This window comes from Acinonyx jubatus, chromosome A1 (genome assembly GCF_027475565.1).
Source record: "Acinonyx jubatus isolate Ajub_Pintada_27869175 chromosome A1, VMU_Ajub_asm_v1.0, whole genome shotgun sequence".
Classification (NCBI taxonomy): Eukaryota; Metazoa; Chordata; class Mammalia; order Carnivora; family Felidae; genus Acinonyx; species Acinonyx jubatus.
In genome coordinates, this window is record NC_069380.1 from 197,907,073 (window position 1) to 197,931,284 (window position 24,212).

The window sequence follows — 24,212 nt, forward strand, 5'->3', positions numbered from 1 at the left end:
GGTAAGAAATAATCCTTCTTCTAGATGCTGTATATGTCAATGAGATGTTTAGCTGTGATGCAGCCATTTTGTGAACATGAGGTAATCTAGTTAGTGGGTGGCAATCAGAAAGATAGAAAGACCAGGGACCTCAGTTTTCTTGATGAGTAGCTGAATTAACCAACCCTTCACTATTTAGGACATAATATAATGTAAGAGAAAAGATTATCCTTATTGTTAAAGTCAGTGGAGTCAGGATTATGTTACTTGCAGTTAAAATAAACCTAAACTGGTACACCATCTATTGAAGAGATAAAAGGCATGTTCTATGTTCTACAAGACAGGGATTGAGATGCAAAGGTCAGATTATACTATGCTACAAACTTCAGCTTCAAAGTGAGATACAAATGACTGTTAAACGTGAAAAACTCAACCTCACTCTTAAAGAGAAGGGCATTTTAAAACTACAATGAAATGACATTTTTTATCTCCATGTTGACAAAGAACAAAAAGCTTGATCACATCCAATAGTGTCAAGGGGGAAATCAGCATACCCATTTATAAACAGTATAGAGCTACGGAAAGCATTTTGTTAATAATTTTCAAAACTAAAAATCGAACCCCAACAACTCTGCTTTGCAAAAGGATGTACATAACGATAGTCATTACAGCATTGTTTGCAAATTCAAATTAGCTAAAAACTACCCAATTGCCCATCATAAGGGGAACAATTAATGAATCACATTACATTAATATTGAATTCTTTGAAGTCATTAAAAAATGAAAATATATCAAATAAATATTGAGAAAAACAATTTGCAGAATAGTACAGAATGGTATACTGCCACTTGTGTGTGTGTGTGTGTTTGTGTGTGTGTGTGTGTGTGTGTGTGTGTGTGTGTGTGTTGGGGGGTTATTTTAAAAAGTATAAACCGAATCTGGAATGATAAACAAAAACCCAATAACATCAGTTGCACTAAGGAGGGGGATTAGGTGGATAGGTGGATGCAAGCAAGAGAAGGAAGAAAGACTGACTTTCACTATATACCTCTATGTACCTACTGAATTTTGTGCCATGCACTTATATTAGCTATTCAGAATGATTCATTAGTAGAAGGAGAGATAATCATAATAATAAAAGAATAGGTAGCTTTTCAGCTTTTTGGCTAAGATCAAGTGTGGTACCTGTTCTTATCCGTTTAATATCTGATTTTTCCTCTATCCAGTAAGAAAATAATAACTTAATGGAGGAATATCACAAGATATTAAGCTAGAATAATTATTATTTTTATAAATGTGAAGGTATATTTAATTTTAAATATTCATTTATTTAAAAATGTTAATAGATGGGTGCCTGGATGGCTCAGTTGGTTAAGCATCCGACTTTGGCTCAGGTCAAGAACTCGCAGTTTGTGAGTTCGAGCCCCACATTGGGCTCTGTGCTGAAAGCTCAGAGCCTGGAGTCTGCTTCTGATTCTGTGTCTCCCTGTCTCTCTGCCCCTTCCCCACTCATGCTCTTTCTCTGTCTCTCTCTTTAAAAACAATAAATATTAAAAAAATTTAAAAATAAATAACTAAAAAATATATTAATAGAGATGGAATGAGTCTTCACATAACAAAGTGTGACTAACATGGAAAAAAAAGCAAATCAGGCAAACACAAAAATGTGCAGAGAATCTGAGATGTATTTTCACTACCATTCTACAACTACATCGCTTTTAATATTCTTATTGGATTTATTTCGAGAATACACTCATGTTGAATGTACATATTTATTTACACAAAATTCAATTAGGCAACTAGTTTGTATTCTGATTTTTCCCTTTGTCCCATTTAATATATTTTGAGCATTTTTATTGTCATCAATGAACTTTAAGAAATAATTTTAATGGATATATAATAATTCAATGGCTGTGGTATCACTTTTTAACTCTTTGTCATTATTCATAATTAGAATGCTTGCTATTGTCACATAAGCACTACAATGAAATTTTTCTACATATATTGGTGTCCATCTCCTTAGGATGAGTTCTGGCAACAACTATTAATTGCTTTGCCAAAAGGTTATGTTGATTTTTACTTATGTAAGTACTTTATGAGAATCCTTGTCCCACCCAACAATTTCCACTTTTGGAAATTTTTTTATGTTTGCCAGTTTTATGAAAGTTAATGGCATCTTTAAAAATCTTGCATTACTTATTTGTAACATAAACTTTTATTTATGTGTTTAGAGTCCATTTGTATTCCTTCTGTTCTAAAATGTCAAATGATTTGGGGCATTTTTTCTGTTGCAGAGTTAGTAACTCACTTATTTGACTTGAAAGTTATCTTTGTCTCTCTGAGTCTCTCTCAAAAATAAGTAACATTAATTTTTTTTTAATTTAAAAACAAGGATGCCTGGGTGGCTCAGTCAGTTAAATGTCCAACATAGGTTCAGGTCATGATCTCACAGTTCATGAGTTCAAGCCCTGCATCAGGCTCTGTGCTGACAACTCAGAGCCTAGAGCCTGCTTCAGATTCTGTGTTCCCTCTCTCTCTGCCCTTCCCCCAGCTCACGCTCTCTCTGTCTCTCAAAAATAAATAAACATTAAAAATTAAAAATAAAAAAAGAAAGTTATCTGTAGAATACTATTTGTTGCAAACATCGTATCTCATTTTGCCATATGCCTAATGAATTCGGTTTTGAAATTCTAGACATGCAACATTTAACATATTGATTTATGTCTATACAAGTTTGCACCTAGAAATTTATCTCCCTTTCCTAAATATATTGATATTCTGTTTTTTCTACTAGATCTTTTGAATGATTTTAACTTTTACATCTAATGTTTTAGCTTATTTGTGCATTATTTCCACCTAAGATATGTAATAAAATCTAGCTTCTCTTCTCTAACTAATTAGCATAATACTTCTAAAATCATTTAGAGAGTAAGCATTTATTTCTTCACTGATTTGTTATATAACATTTTTTTATCATACCAAACTATTATATATGCTGGAATCTATATCTGATTTCTGAATCTATATATCTGATTTATCTCTATTGAGCCTCCTTATACTTCTTCAAAAGTGAACATGCAGTTTAAAATTTTGTTAGCAAATCTTTAAACTTTAAAATCAAGGGTGCATGGATGGCTCAGTCATTGAGTGTTCAACTTCGGTTCAGGTCATGATCCAATGGTTCATGAGTTTAAGCCCCATGTAAGGCTCTGTGCTGACAGCTCAGAGCCTGGACCCTGCTTCGGATTCTGTACCTCCCTCTCTCTCTGCCCCTTCCCCACTCAAGCTCTGTCTCTCTCTTTCTCAAAAATAAACATTAAAAAAATAAAAATAAAACTTTAGATTTATCTTTCTAAATTTGTTTGTATTTATTGGATCCCATTTATTCTTCTACATGACCTTTGTCCATTCCCAAATAAATCCCCTTAGTGTTTTGTTTGGGGGAACACACACTTTGGGGAAAACACACTTTGGGGGGAAAATGCTGTTCCTTACAAAATCAAATCTTTCCATCAAACAACATAATTTCTCATCTCTGCATGTAGCCATTTTTTATGTCATACATTATTGGGTTTTTAAAAATATTTTATGAGGATTTTTATGTGTTTAGAACTTCTATAAAATTATTTACTAAACATTGTGGTAATCCTCTGAGGTAGATATTTTTATTGCTATCATCATGATGTGTAAGAAAATTGGGATTTACAGAGATTAACTAATTTATTCAACATTCCATGCTAGTGAGTGGCAGAGGCCAGTTCTATGTAACCCCAAGCCCATAGGCTTACCTATCATGCCTGTTGCCTCCCAGTTATTATAGGTTTAATAACTCGTGAGGGAATTCTGTTCCCCAAAATACTACTTAATACAATATAATTAAATATAACAGTTTAATGGTCTTTTCCCACTTGCCTTTTTGTATAAAAACTGAATAGTTTTCTGAGAAATAGTTATATGAATAATTATTTTACTGTCCCATCATTTAGCTTTTTTACTTAGACCAGGACTATTCAACTTGCACTTATTTCTAGATTCCATAAATAAGACTCATAAGAAAAAAAGGGGAAATGAACCTTCATTTTTAATCCCTATACATTTCAAAGGCATTCAAGCCTAGACTCTCATTTCTCCACTCTCCATACCCAGGAGACACAAGACACCATGGAAGGTTAAACATTTCCCATAACAGGCTTGGCAAAACTCCACAATAGCTAGGTGACCAGGGTAGTCTCTGAAGGTGACTCTTTTCCTGAGCATGTTGTTTACTGCTGTACAGGTGTTTTTCAGCTGTATAATTATTTCCATCAGGGCTTTAATTTTAATGTGGATAATTTTGCTCTTCAGACTTCTCTGGTGTCCAAATATGCATCATTTATTAATATGCCCTTAAATTCATAGATAATCTCTGACTACCATTCTTCAGTATAAAATTAAGTACAGTTCAGGATATAACAACCACACTAACACTTAATGTTAGGTTTGCTCTTTTATTAACATGAATATCACACCAGGAAATTAACTTTGTACAGGTTAAGTTTTGCAACTTGAATATGAGATCCCAGGTACATTCTTTTATTAATAAAGGAAAAAAACTGGACCTGGAAACTTCGTTAGTATTCTATTCTTCAACTTCTTCATTGGCTAAGTAACTATTGATGTTCTAGAATTTTACTTCGTGCAACTGAAATCCCGGTGATAAGAGACTTGCTCCTGAATCTTGATAGATATTTCTGAAGGGGTTTCAATTCTTTTTATTTGAATCATGACACTGAACTGTGTTTTTTACTTTTGGTCACAGAGGAAAAGTGGTATCTATGGCAACAGAAAGTTGAAGTGCGGTTCCTGACAGGGTTTTCATGTGACAGAAATGACAGCCATCTTTGTTAAGTAATACTATGTTAAGATGCTATCTTTTGTGTCAGCTTTACTGTGATATCCAAAATTGTGGAATTACAACTTTAAAGAAAAAGACAGCTCAGCAATTAAAGGGGATATTATAGTATCTTTAGACGAAGTTCTTGTGACCTGCCTTTCGGTTCAGTGTTTGATTTGTAAAGCAGCATGGACTAGTGTTCCAAAATCATGATTAGTTAATTAAAAGATGTCAGTGTTGTGCCTGCACCAAACATGTTTCTAAGAAAAATGACTAAAATTACACATGTGGCTAACTTTGACTTCTTTCTTATCTTATGTGTTATAAAAATGAAAAGTTCAAGTTATTCAGAAGTTGCGGTTGGCAAAATTTAATTACTGTTATTTAAGATGGGTTCTTTTTTCTTCTCATTTTATTTTTTTTAAAAAGATCCCACTATCTTCCTCAACTGCCCCAACATAAAACATAGAAACAGACACAGATAGACACACACACTTTTTTTTAAGTTTAAATTGAGTTTTATTTTAAAGTTTATTTATTTTGAGAGAGAGAGAGAGAGGGTAGGGGAGGGGCAGAGGGAGAGGTAGAGAAAGAATCCCAAGAAGGTTCTGTGCTGTCAGCGTGGAACCTGACATGGGGCTCAAACCATGAGCTGTGAGATCATGACATGAGGGGAAATCAAGAGTCGGTTGCTTAACTGACTGAGTCACTCAGGTGCCCTGAGATGGTTTTATTTATTTCGGTTTTGGTTTTGTTTTTTTTATTTTTTTGTTCTGTTTTGTTTTGTTTTTTAAATTGTAGTGGTGTATACCTAATATAACATGCAGCATTTTAAGTGTACTGTTTGATGGCATTATTGTACTACCATCACCACTGTTCCTTCGTAGAACTCCTTTCATTGTGTAAAACTGAAACTCTGGACTTCTTAAGCAATAATTCCCCATTACTCTCCTCCCCACAGCCCCAGGAAACCACCATTCTACACTCTGTGTCTATACCTTTGACTATGCTAGTGCTGAAGATGAGTGGAATCATATGGTACCTATACTCTTGTGTCTTATGTAGCATGATGTCCTCAAGTTTCATCTATTTTGTAGCATGTGTCAGAATTGCCTTCCTTTTTAAGGCTGAATAATATTCCGTTGTATGTATATACCACATTTCGTTTATCCATTCTTCCTTTGATAGACACGTGGACTTCTTTAATCTTTTGACTATTGTTAAGACGTGGTGCTGTGAACATGAGTGTTTAATTATCTCTTCAAGTTCCTACTTTCAGTTCTTTGGGGTATGTACCCAGAAATGGAATTTTGCTACATCATACAAAAATTCTATTTTTAATTTTTTTAGGAGGTGCCATACAGTTTTTCATAGTGACTATACCATTTTATTGTTTAAAAAAATTTTTTTAATGTTTATTTATTTTTAAGAGAGAGAGAGAGAAAGAGCCTAAGTGGGGGAAGGGTACTGAGAGGGAGACACAGAAGCAGGCTCCAGGCTCCAAGCTGTCAGCACAGAGCCTGACATGGGGCTTGAACTCACGAGCTGTGAGATCATGACCTGAGCCAAAGTCAGACACTCAACTGACTGAGCCACCCAGGCACCCCGTGACTATACCATTTTAGACTCCCAACACAACAGTACACAAGTGTTCCAATTTCTCAGCAACCTTACTAACACTTGTTATTAACTGTACACACCACACTGTAAACAGTATCTCAGTATTTGAGGATAATGTAATGAAAGATTATGTGAACTCTGGTATCAATGTTCAAATTCCAGATCTTGAGTTTACTGTATGACAATAGGCAGCATTTAACTTCTTTGAACTTTCGTTTTGCTATCTGTAAATAAAGATAATAATTGTACATACTATTGGATATGTTTTTGTAACAGGCGAGCAGGATACTGCATGTAAAATACTTCACACCCAAACCATCATCTATTTAGCCTTTACTAAGGCTCAATTCTTTAAGTGAGGGCAGACAAAGTATCTTAGTTCAGATTGCTGTAACAAAACCACAGACTGGGTGGCTTAAACAACAAACATTTATTTCTCAAAGTTTTAGAGTCTGGTAGCCCAAGATCAAAAGGCTAGCATAGTTGAGTTCTTGGTAAAGACTCTCTGTCCATCTTCTCTTTGCATCCTCACGTGGCAAAGAGGGAGAGAGGGAGGGAGTGAGGGAGGGAGAGACTCAGAGAGGGAGGGAAGGAAGGAGGGAGGAAGATTAACTCTTTTCCTCTCCTATCTTGGGGGCTCCACTCTCATGAACTCATTACTTCTCAAAGCTCCCACCTCTAAATGCCATTACATAAAGGCTTCAGCATATGAATTTTCAGGGGGCATAAGCATTCAGTCTATAACATGAGGAAACTAATGTTATGAAGATCTCAGTTCCAAGTAACAGAAAACCAGAAAGAATAATTACACTTCATTTTATTTATCTACATCTTTTTCTTTTACAAAGCCCCCACTTTGGCTTCCCCACTATCATTGCCGTGAGGACTCAATAGTCATCTTCCTTTCACTTATGGATTTCTTTCCCATTGTCATATGATTCCTTGATTCAGATCAGTTCATCAAATATTTTTATTAATTATATTTTTATGTGTATATCATCTTTTTACTACATTAGTAGATTCTTTAGGGCAGAAATCATTCCATATATTTTCCCCTGATATTTTTTTACTTCTGTATGTAACATTGTTATTTATCAGTGTGCATTTCACAGTTTGTTGGTGTTAATATTTGACTAGTCCTAATGAAACCTTGCTGTCTTATCAAATTTACATGTAGTTTTAAAAGAGGCCAGTCAATAGACTGAATGTTTATATTTAGAAAGTTTTACTAATTATCCTATGTCATTCCCCATACTGAAATTAGGGAACACAAGTGTTATTAATTCACTGATATTTAGAATTCTCACACCTACCAAGGCCAAGTTAGCTTAGTCATTTGCATAGATAAGAGACAAAAAGTTTGGTTTCCTGAAGATCTAGTTCAAGGTTCTAGTCACACTAAGTTGATCCCCATATTGAAGCTATGCTTATTTTGCAGTTTTGGAGTTTTCTCCCTTTTTTTAGATGCATCTGTTGTGCTGAAATGGTGTTTCTCAAGGCTTCCTTTGTTGTGTGTTGAGATGTAATTTTTGACTCTTTATTCTGTTTCAGGCATAAAACATTGGATGGGTTCTAAGTAAGGTGACCCTGGACTGGAATATTGAAATACCAACTTGAAAAATTCCTAGCTATATTATATTTGAAAAATGTACTAAACTTGGATAAGTTTTATTTTAATTACATGAAAAATGAGAATAATCCTAGCCATAGAATTAGAAAGATTTGAAAGGATAGCACATGCAGAATACTCATGACAATGCCTATCATAAAGTAAGCTCAAAATAAATGTTAGTTATTCTGATCGTAATTTTGAATTGTTTAAAATAATGTTTCCCTAAGTCTAGACTTCTATCTCTTGTAGGTTGGATTGTGTTCGTATTTTGGGGGCCCTGATTTTTTAAGTGAACAGAAATAATTTTACTGAGAAAATGAATGCCTGTAGTTTTGTTATCATACTACACTATTAAGCTATTACTCCTGGTATTCCTTGGTTTTTCCATGGTGAGAACAACTTACTGTCCTTGCAAAGGCAGAGATTTGGGAGAGTGTTTGGGAGAGAAGCAAGTAAAAAGCTAGCATGGGAATCACTGAGGGAGAGAGGATAGATTATGGCAGCTAAGAACCCACACCCTAGGCCAATTCGAGGGCTAAGTTCAGACATAGTAGAGAACACAAATGGTGGAGGTAACTCAGGGCTAAAAGTGGGAGAACAGAAAGTATTGTCCTCATGAAATAATGATTATGAATTTATTATGAATAAATGAATGCCTTTCTTATGAATTTTAAGATTTATAGATGATATAAAGGAATTGTTATACTATGTGATATATATGAAATCAAGGCAGAAACTGAATTTGGAAAATATATCAATTTCTCAAGGATTATTTACTAATGAAGGTCTGTACTTCATGGGGGGCAAGATATCTGAGTAAAGCAGAAAACCTCTATAAACTGCTCCTTTTTAATATCTACAGACTAGGTTATCTCTCAAATAGTTCTATTTAAAGAAGAAAGATTGAAAATGTCTTTAATAATGGTAACATTTTACATTAAGAAATGCTTGAAATAATGGATTAATATGCAGAATTTAACTTTAGCCAATTGAGCTACACCAATACATAATAGATATCCTGATAGATTATTCAGAATATTAAATAGATTCAACATAAGGGGGAAAAAGTGGGTATAAGTTTTACATATTCAGCCACACTAATATAAAACTCATTTTATAACTAATTACAATATCTGTATCTTTACTGAAGTGTCATTTATGTTAAAATTTCAAAATCACTATAATTTAATCACACATAAATACAAAATTTTTCCTACCATGTAGAGATTAAAAAGACAACATTAAAAACTGAACTGGAAGCATATTTTAAGTATTCACTGAAAATTAGTAAGAATTATTTCAGTGTCAAATTATCTTGCATTTTATTCAAATGTCTTAAGGTTTACACGTTTTCTACTGAGTTTTTGGATATTCGGATATTATTTTGCTAGGAAGAGTGAAGAAATCAAAACAAGTTTTTAAAAAGTGATATAAAATAAAAAAAGTTCCACTGGGTTAGAGAAGAACTCTTGTATAGTTGTAACTTGAGCAATCACTTGGGATCAAACGCTAAATCCAAAAGGCAGCTGCACAGTACAGATGAACAATTTTGTTCTCCACAATTACCTTGATTGTAGATAATCTGATTTGGACTGCTGTGTGTGTGTGTGTGTGTGTGTGTGTGTGTGTGTGTGTGTGCGCGCGCGCGCGCGCGTGTATGTCTAATCTTATATAAGAGTTGATGCCTTTGGTGGCAGAATTAGGTCAAAATACAAAAGACAAAATAGATAATAAGTAAGAAACATTATCAAGATTTTAAATCCACAATTGTACTCTATTTCCCCAAACCCAGAGCTTTGATGAAAATTGTTTATTGCATGGCTAAGTTCTTATCTGAAGACATCTTCTGGGCTTTGAAGATTTTATCATAGTCTTAGAAATAAAAAATTGAGCAAATTGCAGTGCTTTTCTATAATTTTGTAAAACAGGGTGTTTCAAGATAAATTATACCAGTGGACTGTATCTGTCTTGTACCACAAAACACATGTAAAATACCTGTAATTTAGTTATTTCAAGGCATGCATGAAAAAGGTAATAAACACAAACACAGACATCCTAGTTTGCAGACATGCAGACTTCACAAGTTAGAAAGATCTCAGGCTTACTAAATATCAAAGATGAAATCTGTACTGCACACCAAACTACTGAAAATTGCCTTCAAATTTAAGGTGCAATTTATTTCAAATGGGGTAAAGTTGTAGCTGGAAGCATTGAAGCAGACAGCTACACCTAGATTGATTATTTTCTATTTACAATACAAACCCATATACAAATATGTATAAACAATATATGCCCCAAATTATGTTCTTTATTATTGAGTTTTTAAAGTCTTGAGAGTTCTAATAGTTAATTTATATCAAAAAGCTTTATTTTAAAGCATATTTTGGCCTTCAAAACTTTGAAAAAATTTCCAGTTTTTCTTAAGGTTTTTTGGTGTGCTTGAAAATTTTTATTTACAATAAAATAATATTAATGACATTAAATTATAAGACCATCTTGTTCCTTGTAGTAAACTGAGTTCAAAATAAAATGTGATTTTATTACTAAAATAAATATTTTTCTTTCACTTGACTGAGAGTAATCATCCTACTCTCATTTTTTCTAATAAATATATATAACCCCAGGTAGAAAGGATATGAAGGCATCAAGGGTACCTATATATATACATTAATATAATTAATATATATAAATAATATAATATATAATTAATATATAATATATGTTAATTAATATATATAATATATATATAATGCAGTAAAACTATAACTGCAATATTTAGGTTTCACTTAACTTTATTGTTACAAGATGCTAATGTAAAGGAAAGAAGATCATCGGATCACTGAAATACCTTTCCCCCTGTTTTCCTTCCTTCCTTCCTTCCTTCCTTCCTTCCTTCCTTCCTTCCCCTTACCTCCATCAGATTGTGATCCATGCATTTTCCTCACTATTTCAGGGAAGGATATATCTAAATAAGTGGAAAATTCCACAACTGCAATATGGATACAGTTTCAATGGGCAACTTATCATGTATAGAACATTGAAATTGATCTCTGGAAAAACAGACCTTTTGTCTTTTACCTATTCAAGAGAATGAATTAACTTAATTGACTTCTATTAAGTAAGATAATTCAAAGTATCAATATGATAATAGCACTTGTCCTACCTATGCCAATTTAGGGAAAGGCATAACATAATTAGTAAAATTCATCTTTTGGTAAAAAGTAAAAAGCTAAGAGTAATGTACATATATAGGAGCAGAAAAGTTTTTACTCACAAAGTGACAATGATGGTAAAGGGTGTAATTGGGTTTGTGTTGGAAAACTTCTGGTTTGAGTCAATTTTATAGAGTACTTTCTGACATTGTGTATTCCTCTTGTGATCTTGGTTACTTCAAAGGCTCTCCCTTTCCTTAATAGCCTTGTGTTTATTGCAATGGTTTTTATGGTAGCCTCAGGAAAGCTTTTCTTATACTTCCATAGGGCAGCCTTCATGAGCTTGTGACCTGTGATGTCAGAAAGGGTTCGCCATTCAAAAGGACCTTGTGCTTGGTTTAATGTGTCACTGTGTTGAAATTTTTGATAATATAATTGTTGAACTTGTGTTTAGACTTGTAAGTGAAATTCAGTGGAACAATGGGATATGAAGATGAACAGAGGAGATGCTCATATTATACACGTCTGTTGCATTTCATGCTGTGTCATTTGCATAGAGTATTTGCAACACCAGCAGCACAGAATTCCAGAGGACCCAGGAGTGTGGAAGCTCAGTTAGGCTCAGAGTACAAGCTAAGTGTGTTACACTTCCACTGAATTAATGGGGGTGCTGACAAGAAACCACCCTTTATGTTATTCAAGCCAGAACTTGCTTTGAATATGGAAAGGAGGCAATGGCCTTCTAAAAACCCAGAGGATCAAGGCACCCTATCATTCTTTTTACCTGTATTACTTCCCGATATTAGCCAACACTTAAGTTGAAAATGATAACTTAGAAGTAAAGGGCAACACACAGTTCGTCTTTCTTTCAGTTCTTCCTTACTCATTGATAAAATGTGCATGTGTCAAGTGAAATAAAACCAATGAGTTATTTTCTACCAACTTTTTCACTGTTTCAGTAACAGTGAAAGGCATACACAAACACAACTAAGGAATACAAATTGTGTAATTTTGGTGATTCTGTGAGAGTTAAATGTTCTTATCTTTGCGTTAAAACTGGCATCACATAGTATAAAGACAAATGGTAAAATCCATGATAATATTTTTAACTTTATTTTGTCTTTACGTATAGTAACATTAAATAGCAAAATATATTATGACAAGTTGAGAAAGTGTGTGTGGAAGAAAGAAAAGGCTTTATATTTTAGCACCTTTAATAGTAGTTTTTCATGTTTTTTTTTGAACAAGAGAACTTGTGTTTTTATTTTTCATTGGGTTCCGCAAATTATGCAGCTGGCTTTGTATTTCTAAATATTTGAAAAATATGATTGAGTGTTCCTATGTGTATACAATGGTGACAGAAACCTAGTATGAGGCATGGGAGAGTAAAGAATTTTACAAACACTTCGTTGTATCCTCACAAATCCTCACAAATATTCTTGTAAATTAGGTGGTAAGATCCCTGTTTGCCAGATAAAGAATGAGGCCCAATGTCATAAAAAAGGTAAAAGACAAAGTCATTATTTACTCTTAAGTCTGTCTGACTCCAATTCCTACACTCTCTCTACTCTTTTCAGTGATCATATAATTAACCCTTTATTTTAATTTCTTTTAAAGTTTATTTATTTATTTTGAGAGAGAGAGAGAGAGAGAAAGTGAGCATGAGTGGGGGAGGGACAGAAAGAGAAGGAGAGAGAGAGAATCCCAAGCAGACTCCTCTGCACTGTTAATGTGGAGCCCAATACAGGGCTCGACCTCATTACCTGTGAGATCACAACCTGAGCCAAAGCCAAGAGCCAGACACTTAACTGACTGAGCCACCCAGGCGCCACCTATAATTAACCTTTTAAATTGGGACACTTCTCACAATGAAATGGGATGATAATAAGAAATACTCCAAGATTATTGACATAAACTGATTTAGGAAGCAAATCAGGATGTGTGTTTACTCTAGTTCTAACCTTCTTCTTCACCTGTAGATGGCCATTGACTTATATTTTATGATTCCCACTATACCCCTAGGACGGCAGATCTTGTTGAAGACTTGTTAGAGACTTCATGATTATTTGCTGAATAAACAATTCTTTGTGGAGTAGATGCTAACTGTCAAATGGTTAAGATTTTCCTGGATGTATAACAATCAAGTTAAACAAGTGTCGAAGTTGAAAAATCAGAAATAGATTAGAGTTGTAGGATATTTTATATTATTTAGTTTTGTGCCTCATAAGCTCCAGACATTATTTCAAACAATATGGTATCAGGTTACTAAACAAATGGCAACATTAAGACCCTTTCTAGGCTTCAAGGGTTCAAAAGTTTTAGAGAGTATCATCACTAATCCTATGTTGCCATAGGATTCTTTTCCTCTGGGAGATTCAACTCCCAGAGCATTTTATGGAACATTTATGGAAGTATGAATACAATTCTAAGAGTAGCTGTTAAGAAACTTCTTATTAAATGAAATGGTTTGGGGAAAGAGTTAAGATGCTTCCTTGGTAATGAAAGATGTGATTTTCATGCCAGATGAGAGAGACAGGAGTTATATATTCTGCTAGATGGAGCTTGTAATATTTTTAAAATTTAAGCATTAAAAAAAATTGGATGCTTATAAAAATTTCTTGAGAGTTACAATGTTTAAGGCATGATTCTCCTTTCTTATTCTATTTCTATCTCTTGCCCTAAAATTATTGAATGAGAAAACTTCCTGTCCTTCACTCTACTGATTACCATTTCTGGGAACATTGCCTCTGAATGCAGGACATACAGAAATGACATCTCACTGCTGGATGTGCTGATTCACTGGCACTAATATGTCATTTTCAGAAGCGTTCCCTCTCACAGATATTTCAGCATGGCAGATTCGTGGGTCGAAGGGTAAAAGCAGGTTACCTGTGGGTAGAAGCAGATAATGGGCATTTTATTACCCAGACATCTCTCGTTTTAAAGCTGCTATTCTCAAGGATTAGACAGATGACCTCCAGTCATGATTTTGATTCCATAAATTGAAATTGGTTTTAATACTGTTCATTGCTCACATGTGATTATGCATGAAGTTAATGTTATATGATTTTCCATCGGAGGTGATTTCTTAACCTTTTCTCTGCCTCACTCCCCTTAAGTCCGCTGTATTCACATTCCCACAGGAATCTGCTATATCCCATAAAATTATTGAATAATAATGAGCACATTAAGAATATGATTTATATTTCTTTGTTATGTGTAGGATCAAGAATGCTTAATTTATAACTATCATGTTTACAGTCAGGTACTTGGATAGTACTAAGTGGTAAATATGGTCCCCATCTGGTAAAAGATAATAAATTATAACAAAGTTACAGTGTGTATTATTATAATAGCAAATCCTTCTGTAGTGCTTACTTTATGCCCTCTATTGTCATATATTTCGAATATATATATGTCATATATTTCATATATCTATATTTCAAATATATTTATTTAAGAACTATAGTGTTTCAGGTAAAATAAAACAAATGCACATGTAATTAAAGCACAAGTAATTTTGCAGTAAGCATATAAAAAACATACAAAAATGTCAAACAAATTTGGAAGAACTGCCACTTAGCTACTAGAATCACAAAAGGGATGCTACCATGTGCTAGGCATATCGGCAACCTCCAAGAAGAGTATGAGCCTTACCTATCACTCAAAGAAATTCAGGAAACAAGACTCATACATAACATATCATTAGAGAGCCAAAGAAAACAACATATAATTTAAAATTATGTGTATATTTTTATGTTTTTGCACTTAAGAGCTTCTCCTATGTCTTATTCTTTTTATTCTTATTCTTCTCAACTTAATAAAATAGGTACAATTATTTTATTTAATAGCAAACATTAAAATTGAAGAATGAACCTTCCTGATTTAAAGCATGTGCCCATTTAAATAGATGAACCAAAGCAAATAGTAAATGTAATGAGCATTTGTTGTATGCGTACCATACTGATACTATCTATCATACTAGGTATCATTTACTTAAATCCAAAACAGTTCTATGATATAGGCATATAACCAGGAAACCAGAATTTATAGAAGTTAAGCAATTTGTATCCAAAATAGTGAGCTCTTAATAGGAGGACTGACATTGAACACAGGCTGGGTTAGTTGAGAGGTCTCCTTCACGATCACTCTTTAATTCCCTATTTAGATGTTCTCTAAATGTAAACTGGGGACATAACACAATGGCCTTACATTCACACCTGTTGTTGCTGGGAACACGACTGTCAAAATGGAAAGAAGTCTATGATTCCAAACAGTAAAATGGTTCCTAAAACTTTGTCTTGCTCCCTAACCCCTGTCATCAGGCAAGGCATTTCAGCTTAAATATCCGTTTCTTTCAGAAGCTTTCCCTTACATAACCATGTCAGTTGTCACCATTACTAACAAAGCACTTGGAATTACTCTGTCAAGCACTTGACAGGCTACATTGCATTTTTTTAATTAAAAGATTGGACTTTCTATCAAACACAAGTGAGAAGACTGTCCTAAAGATTATCAGCAATGTGGGTATTAGCATATCTTGATGATGATTCATGTGAGTGAAATTCCCTAGCAACCTTTTCTTGCTTATGGAAACATGAATATCACCAGGATTTTGAAGTTCCATCAACAATGCAACTGAAGTTCCCACTTTGAAAGTCCATCAACAATGTTATTTAAGATTTGATCTGTACAGCAAAATATGGCAGGCCATAGTGGCGATAGGAATCGTGTATGCGTTATTGAGCAACATTAGGAAAATAAATGAAATTCATAACTATAATTTCTCCTATATGAAATGAGTAGAATAACAATATTCACCTTATAGATTCATTGCGTTTATATTTTTATTAAATGAGATTGTTTGATTAAAGTAATTTGGAATTACTGCCTCATAGTAAACAAATGAAACAAGGTATTCTTATTACAGTACTATTCCTATCATAAAGTTGTGTGCTTCTCTATAAATGTGGTATCTTACATGAAAAGCTTAGCAAGTAATCCTGCCAGGAGATTATAAGGCCCTAATAACATCATAATAAATAAAAATCTCATGGTGTGGAGATTGGTTTGCAATTTATTAATTTACGATGAGAATAATAACTGTCAGACCAATTACACTATTTATGTTGCCATGATCTGCAAATGATAATTGAAGGCAAATTTGTTAATGTGTCATTAGATATTAAGCCATATTTGGACAGAAATTGATTGTCATCATATTCCTATCATCCAGTGATTAGTGTCAATGCATAGTTTTGAAAGAATAAATAGAATGGGTTTAACGTAACTCAGACAAAAATAAGCTACCATGTGGTCTGTGTTACATCAGTATTCAAAAGAAATACCAATTCAATCCCGAGAAAAACAATTTGAATTGCACGACATACGGTATAACGTCAAAATATCCCCTCCCTTTCTTTTGGCAATTCCTAGAAGATATTCTTTTTCTTACCTTCTCATAAATTTCTACTCGAACTCTTTACCTTAATGTTTTCTTCATTATTTTCCTTTCTAACATGCATCCCCTTTTCCTACCTTCATAGGCTATCATTTTCTTTGGACATCTGCTTTTAATATTTCTAATTGGGAAGAATCCTAAAATGCTTATTTTATCTCTCTGTTAAATAACCATTATCTCCTGAAAATCACAGAACCATTTGTACTTTTTTGCTACCCAGAAGTTCTCCACAGCCTAGCTGTGCCTTCTCCTTTTTCTTCATCTACCTCTCCCCACTTCCCACCCTCTTCCAGGTTGAAGTTGGGTTTCTCTCAGATGTGGATGGGGAAAATGTGCATGCAACTCATCCTGCTGGTGTCTCTCATGGTGTAATACAGCCGAAGCAGATGTTGGAAAATTTGAGCTATTAGAGTAGCAAATGTATCTGAAGCTGGGTTTAATGCTTCCTAAACTCACCAGAGCTAATTCTTCTGCAAGAAAAAATAATGTAAAAGGATCCTTGGCTACTAATTATTTCTCTTTTTTGCAGCTGAATAAAACAAGGACCTCTACATTTTAACCCATAAAATTTCTAGTAAGTTCCAGTTTGTGATTCAATCATTCTTACATTATCTGGGGGTTCTCTGGAACACTATGGGATTAGCACCACATTAGCCAAAGTAATTTCCTTGTGATCAAATGTTGCCTCTCAATAAAAACAAACAAATCAGGGGGTGCAGTTCCTAACTCAAAATGGTATTGAGCTTATCTTTTGTTTGACTTTGAGCAACAGTATTTACACTTGCCTATTACAACTTCAGTTATTGATATCTGATATGAGAAGAGTGAGTTATGTCTGCATTCATGTTGTGTCCCTGACTATTTGGATGTTTCAAGTCCATGATTCCCTCAGATATCTCTAAGAGTCCTAAGACCCATAAAGAATTACTGATCATCCAAGTCTCTTATTTGCCTGAATCCTGTGGTTTTTGTTGTTGTTGTTTTGCTTCCTTTCTCAAAACAGAAGCCTATCCCTCTAGCGAAACTGCTACAAACTCTTAAAGCATAAAGTCCTTAGAACAATAGTTTTCACCTAGAAATGAAGTTGTGAATATCCTTCAAGGATCCTCGAAACTCTCCACCATGAAATATACTCTTTCTGTGTGGTCAAAGTGTCCATCAAAGAAACAGAAGTCCTTAGGAATTTGAGTAAATAGTGTATACTCTAATGCTGGAAGTAAAAAGTCTCACTTGCTTTCCCACATATTTCAAATTTTGAGACCTGCTCTGATAAGCATTTCACTAGCATTTTCCAACCAGCCACAAAGTCCTTTCTTTTCATCCATTGAAAAGTGTTCTTCATAAGTATTTTTCGGTCTTGTAACAAGGCAACAGTGTAATTTTACCTATAGTTGTAAGGGCTGCACAATCTATTGTTTCCCAGTGACAACCTGTTTTCCAGTAGTTGTAGAATAATCCTGGAGAGATGGATTGAATATGACTGCTACCCCATTTATTTTTCTTAAGAAAATGGAAGTCAATGAATGTTAGGCTGAAATTCAATTTCTAATTGAAAATTCTATGGGAAATTCTCATGAGCTTTTCCAATTATGTGAATTTATATAAGTGCATAAATTTAATAATCTGGTATATTCTATTCTGAACAGAGCATTTTTTCCAAAATTATAAATTTTTAATGTTTATTTTGAGAGAGGGAGACAAAGCATGAGAAGGGGAGGGGCAGAGAGAGAAGGACAGAGAGAATCTCAAGCAGGCTTTGCTCTGTTAACATGGGGCTAGACATGGAACCCAACATAGGACTCAGTCCCATGAACTGTGAGATCCTGACCTGAGCCAAAATCGAAGGTTATACACTTAACCAACTGAGGCACCCAGGAGCCCCTCCAAAATAGAAATCTCCAATTTCTCCTCTAAGACATTATGCTTAAGTTTTCTCAATTGTACTTCTGTTGCACCATAAATCCAACCTCCATCCGAGAATAAGAGTGTGCTCATGGCTTGTCGTTGGGCTGAGAAAATTATCTGTGGATCAGCTAAATGTTATATATATTAAATGGAAAATTCACAGTAGTAACTTCTTTTTTTAATGTTTATTTGTGGGTTTTTTGTTTGTTTTTTTAGAGAGAGAGAGAGAGCACAAGGGGGGGGTGGGGTAGAGAGAGAGGGAGACACAGAATCTGAAGCAGGCTCCAGGCTCTGAGCTGTCCGCACAGAGCCCGACGCAGGGCTTGAACCCACAGACTGCGAGATCATGACCTGAGCTGAAGTCAGACACTCAACCAACTGAGCCACCCAGGCACCCCATAATAGTTACTTTTAGAGTGTATCCTACATAAAAGTGGATCGTCTCAATACTACCCAAATATGAGATTGCATTACGAGTTTTATTATTTAAGAAGTATTTTAAATGATTTTAGACTTCTGCTCTTGGGAATGGTGAATTAGCTTATTTCAGACCAGCCCTCCCATTATAAAGCCTCAACAAATATAAGAAAAATCTCTCTTTGAGAGTACTGGAGAGCAAGCAGTGAAAGACAGAAGCAGGAAGAGCTAAAACATTTGAAAGGAGATAAGCACACTGAGGGGATTCTAGCTACATGTAGCTTCTCTACTGAGGGCATTTGTCACTTCTTCCCTTACATGGAATATTAAACTCAAACAGAAAATAAAAGTTTTATGGGATAAGAAGTCATAGGTCAAAGTTTGGGACTTCTGTAGCCAATATGCTAAGGTCAAAATTCTGAAAAGGAGGGTGATACAGAGAAAGGAGGCACCCAGGCTTGCAAACAAGCACCTGCTCGTGATTTGTACCTATGTGGTATGAGATTCACAGATGAGAGCAAGGGTGGGAAAGATGACAGACTGAACACAAATTTGGACAACTGCTCAGTTTTGGACCAAGGTGTTGGCATAAGGGCATACAAATAGACCAGTGGAACAGAAAAGAAAATCCAGAAATGGGTTTCCAATGGCACAGCACTTTCTATTTCACAAGAGAATAAAAACAGAGGTCCCCAGGCCCTATGCCAATGAGGAGCACAGGCCAAGTCTTGACTCAGGGCAGATTTAGGGCTCATTTGGGGCTCCCTCATTCACTGTCAAGGTCTGGGATGCTCTGTTTGGGAAGGAGGATGTTAGCCAGGCTTGGCCAAGCAGTAAGTGCCTATTGAGGTGGGTGTGGAGATATTTGGAAATATTTGTTTCTTAGCTCAAATAAAGTCCAGTTTGTATGCATGTATGTGTATATATTCCCTATACATAATGTGTGGAGAAGGAAATATTTTCATGAAAAGATGCTGGAGCAATTGCCTAATGTCTGGGAAAAAATAAATCTAGAACCATACTTCATGGTGTACACAAAAAGCAGTTTGAGATGAATCATGAATTTAAACCTAAAGAGTAAAAATATAGTTTTTTGCACAGAAAAAGATCTTAGTTACGTATTGTAGGAAAATATAGATGATACAGGATATCAAAAGCAATAAAACAGGACAGAATTATGAATTGGACTTAAAAATTTCTGCTCTTTACAAGACAATTAAGAAAATTAAAAAAAAGCATGCCATAAGACTGAGAAAATAAAGTTAATACATATATCTGACAGAAGTTTATATCCAAAATAGATAAATAACCCCTACAAATCTACATTAAAAAGTTAAAATCTCAATATACAAATAAGCAAAACTTAAGCAGCTACTTCATAAAATAAGATATAGTAATGACCAATAAACACAGAAAAGAGTGCTCTCATCATTATTTGTCATCAGGGAAATACAAATTAAAATGGCGCTGTGATATCATTATACACCACTAAATGGTTAAAATCGGAAAAGTTGGCAAATCCAAGCCTTGGCAAGAATGAGGAGGAACTTTGGATCTCTCGTACATAGTTGGTAGTGATGTGCACTGTTTAGCAGTAATGTAAATAACTTGACATAGTTTTATAATATTAAATTTGCAAATACCCCATAAACCATCTGTACCACTCTTAGGAATTTTCTTCAAGAAAAAGGGAAACACAAGTCCACCAAAAGATCTGTATAAAATATTTATAGCAGTTTTATTTTAATTAGACTCAAAGTTGAAATGGTATATTCACACAAGTCAAGGTCTGTAAGAAGATATGAACTACTGGTACATGCAGCAGTCTAAATGAGAAAAAAGAAGCCAGCCACAAAACAGTATGAACTGTAGAATTCCCTTTATATAGTGTTGTGGGAACTAAATCATTGTTCTAGAAATCATCTCTCTCATCAGTTCTGTCGGAGTCTACAGGAATTGGATAGAAATATCTAGGAGTGGGGTGCCTGGGTTAAGCTTCTAACTTCGACTCAGGTCATGATTTCGTGGTTCATGAGTTCAAGCCCCGTGCAGGGCTCTATGCTGACAGCTCAGAGCCTAGAGCCTGCTTCAGATTCTGTATCTCCCTTTCTCTTTGCCCCTCTCCCATTTGTGCTCTCTGTCTCTCGTCTCTCTCTCTCTCTCTCTCTCAGAAATAAATATATTTTAAAAAATTAAAAAAAAATAAATAGGATAAATGACAATTTTCTATCTCCTACTTTGGGGACTGATTGCATGGGTATATGTTTGTCAAAATTAATTAAACTACACTCAAGATTTCTGCAATTTTGTGAATTGCAACAAAAAGATTATTGGGAAAATATTATTTTTAATGTTTTACAATTCTATATCCAAGTCTTCCAAGGGGATCCAGAGAATACTATTGTATGGTGCAAAGAATAACTGTAAGGGTATTTTTTACCCATCCATATCCCTAAAGTCTGCAGAACACCTGAGTCAGAATTCCATCCTGTATTCTTGTCCCTCTTTTAAAAATTCTTGTCCCCTATTTCTACTTCTCTGTTGTATTTTCAGCTATAAGCAGCTCCATAATTTTTCTTATGGTAATTAATTTAATCTTCCTTGAATCTTTCCATTTTGAAGCTTTATTCTTTAGCAAACACAAGTCCATGCCTATAATTTTTTTCAAACAGCCAAGAAATCTTTCTCCACAGAGAACTGGGCCAGAAGAATTGATTGAATGCTCTCTGTCCAAGCACAGATAAAACAGGATCAAAATGGTGCTCATGAAACATTTTGTCATGGTAAAAGATGTTTAATGAATTTAATGGTTAATGGCATTGGGCTCAGATCAGCCATAGGAAGAGTTAATACAAAAGATACTGAGTTGGTACCCAAAGTTTTCCTAAGGGTTTTAGATAAGGTTTGGTGGGCACCACCTATGTTTTCTTATGTGCCACTCTACTTTTTCTAAATGCCACAAGTGAAGTACCTGGAGACTGACATTTTCTTTTCCGTTATTTTGTTCATATCCTTAATGTTCATTTCGTATAATTTCCCCCAGGTGTATCACCAGCCTCTGCAGTGCCTTTGTGGAAAGAAGAAAAAGGTTACCTTCTGGAAGATGCAGCCCTGTAAGTGCATGGTTTGGTGGGCAGTGACATTGCAGCATGTAAGAATGTCTCTTTGGTAGAGGAAGACCTGCACTGGAGCACGAGGTACGTGGATTATGAATTAAATTTTACCCCCACATGTCCTTTCATGTAGGTCCTTTGTGCCATGTGCAAAGTGCACAGATATTCATAGCAACTCCACCTTCCCCCTTTCAGTGACATGTTTTTCCTTCTACCCTAACACTTACATACTCTGTATCAATTTGAGTTCAATCAATATTGAGTTCAAATAAGAGAAATAACCTAGCTTCAAAGTAATGTTCAAAGTAATGGCTACACTGCTGATTAAAAAACATACATGTGTATGTATCCTTTCTGCTAATTTATTTCATTAGGGCTAAATGAAATTCATATCCATCTTTAAATGGATCTTTCTCTTTACTACTTTCCCTTTATTGATTTAGAGTAGTTGTTTGTACTTCAAGCATGGGAGATCCAAGCTTCTCCCTGTCTGTGTCTCTGAAGATTTAGTAGTAAGACCTTCAATTCTTTCATGCATCCCACCTATCGTAATGTGTCTTGATTATAAATGGTATTGGAAATAAAGAGTATGGTTTAATTAGATCTAACTTTATTGTTTTGTACTTTAAATGATTTTTCTATGTAAATATTTCAGTCTCCCTTCTCTATCTTAAATGCCTATAAACTTTCTCATTGTCAGAACTAAGTGTTGATAATTACACATAACTTTATTTAAAAAAATCAAAATCGGGGTGCCTGATCAGTCAGTTAAGCCTCTGACTCTCGGTTTCAGCTCAGGTCATGATCTCACTCTTCATGGGTTCAAGTCCTGCATCAGGCTCTGTGCTGACACTGAGGGACCTGCTTGGGAATCTCTCTCCCTCCCTCTCTCTCTCTGTCCTTCCCCTGCTCACGCACTTCTCTCTCTTTTAACATAAATAAATAAACATTAAAAAAATCAAAATCTCAAGAACTTTAGTGCCATTAAAATGAAAGATGGAGGGCTGGGAGATGGCCAGCCTGCTTGTGAGGGTTTCCGCAGGCCAGGCCTGCTGCTGTACAGATGTGGGTGGGGCTGGTGGGGCTGTGGCCTCTGCCCCTGAGGTGGATTGGGCAGCAGTGTCCTAGATGGGAGACAGGACGTGGGTCCCTATTCTGATTCTGCTGCTCCAGTGGATCAGGTCTGTCGCTGGCTAAGGTTTGGGGCAAAGGATGGATCTCTGTCCTTGGCTCTGTGGCTGCTGCTGTGACTGATTGAATACACCGTGCCCTGGGTGGGGGCCGTGGAGTGGCTCCCCCAGCTAGGTCTCTACTAGGCTGTCTCTTTCCTGGTCCTTTCGCTGAAGAGAGCAGACATTTTGTTTGCTTTGGTCTATGGCCTTTGTTGCTTCCAGCTGGCAGGCGTCCCTGATGCCTGGTTTGGGGTCTGTGAGAGATAAAAAGAAAACCCAAGTTGCTCAGGGCTGTGATACCATCCTTGCTTTACATTTTTCAGAGTTCTGAGTCCATTTATGATTGTCTGTTGAATTATTTACAGGACTTTGATGAATTTAGAGGGAAGGAGCCAGAAAAGCGACTCTATGTCATCTTGCAACAATAAGCTTTTTAAATAAGATTCAGGTTACAGTACGTTGTCGAGCAATTTTAGAAACTTCAGTGTCTTCCATCCTGGCCATTTCTCATTGCCCATATTTTATCAGTAATTTATTTTTAAAAAGTTAGTTCTTCTGGGTCTTTATTCATTAAAATATTCAAAACCTTTTTATCTAATTACAGAATATTTTGTTAGTATAATTTTATCCTTTTCTGCTACAGCTGTTCATATTTATACTAATATTTATGCAAGATATATTTCATTATCCCATTTAGGCAAACATTGTGATAATTATGTGTCTGATAATTAAATGTCTTCTTAACTAAGCCCTAGCAGTTATAATAAATTCAGCTGAGTGATTGACTCTGGGATGAGTACATATGCAGGAGAAGACCATTTGGCTTTGTTTATTAATACATCAGATAAGCTGCCTTTTGACATCCTAATAGAGACAATATTTCTCTTTTGCTTTAAAAATGAATCATT

General features: G+C 35.0%; 1 pseudogene; it reads left to right on the forward strand.

Annotated features, from left to right (window-relative positions):
* The first annotated feature begins 1,125 nt into the window (after positions 1–1,125).
* On the forward strand, positions 1,126–1,260 carry LOC113594933 (uncharacterized; annotated as a pseudogene).
* The last annotated feature ends 22,952 nt before the right edge of the window (positions 1,261–24,212 follow it).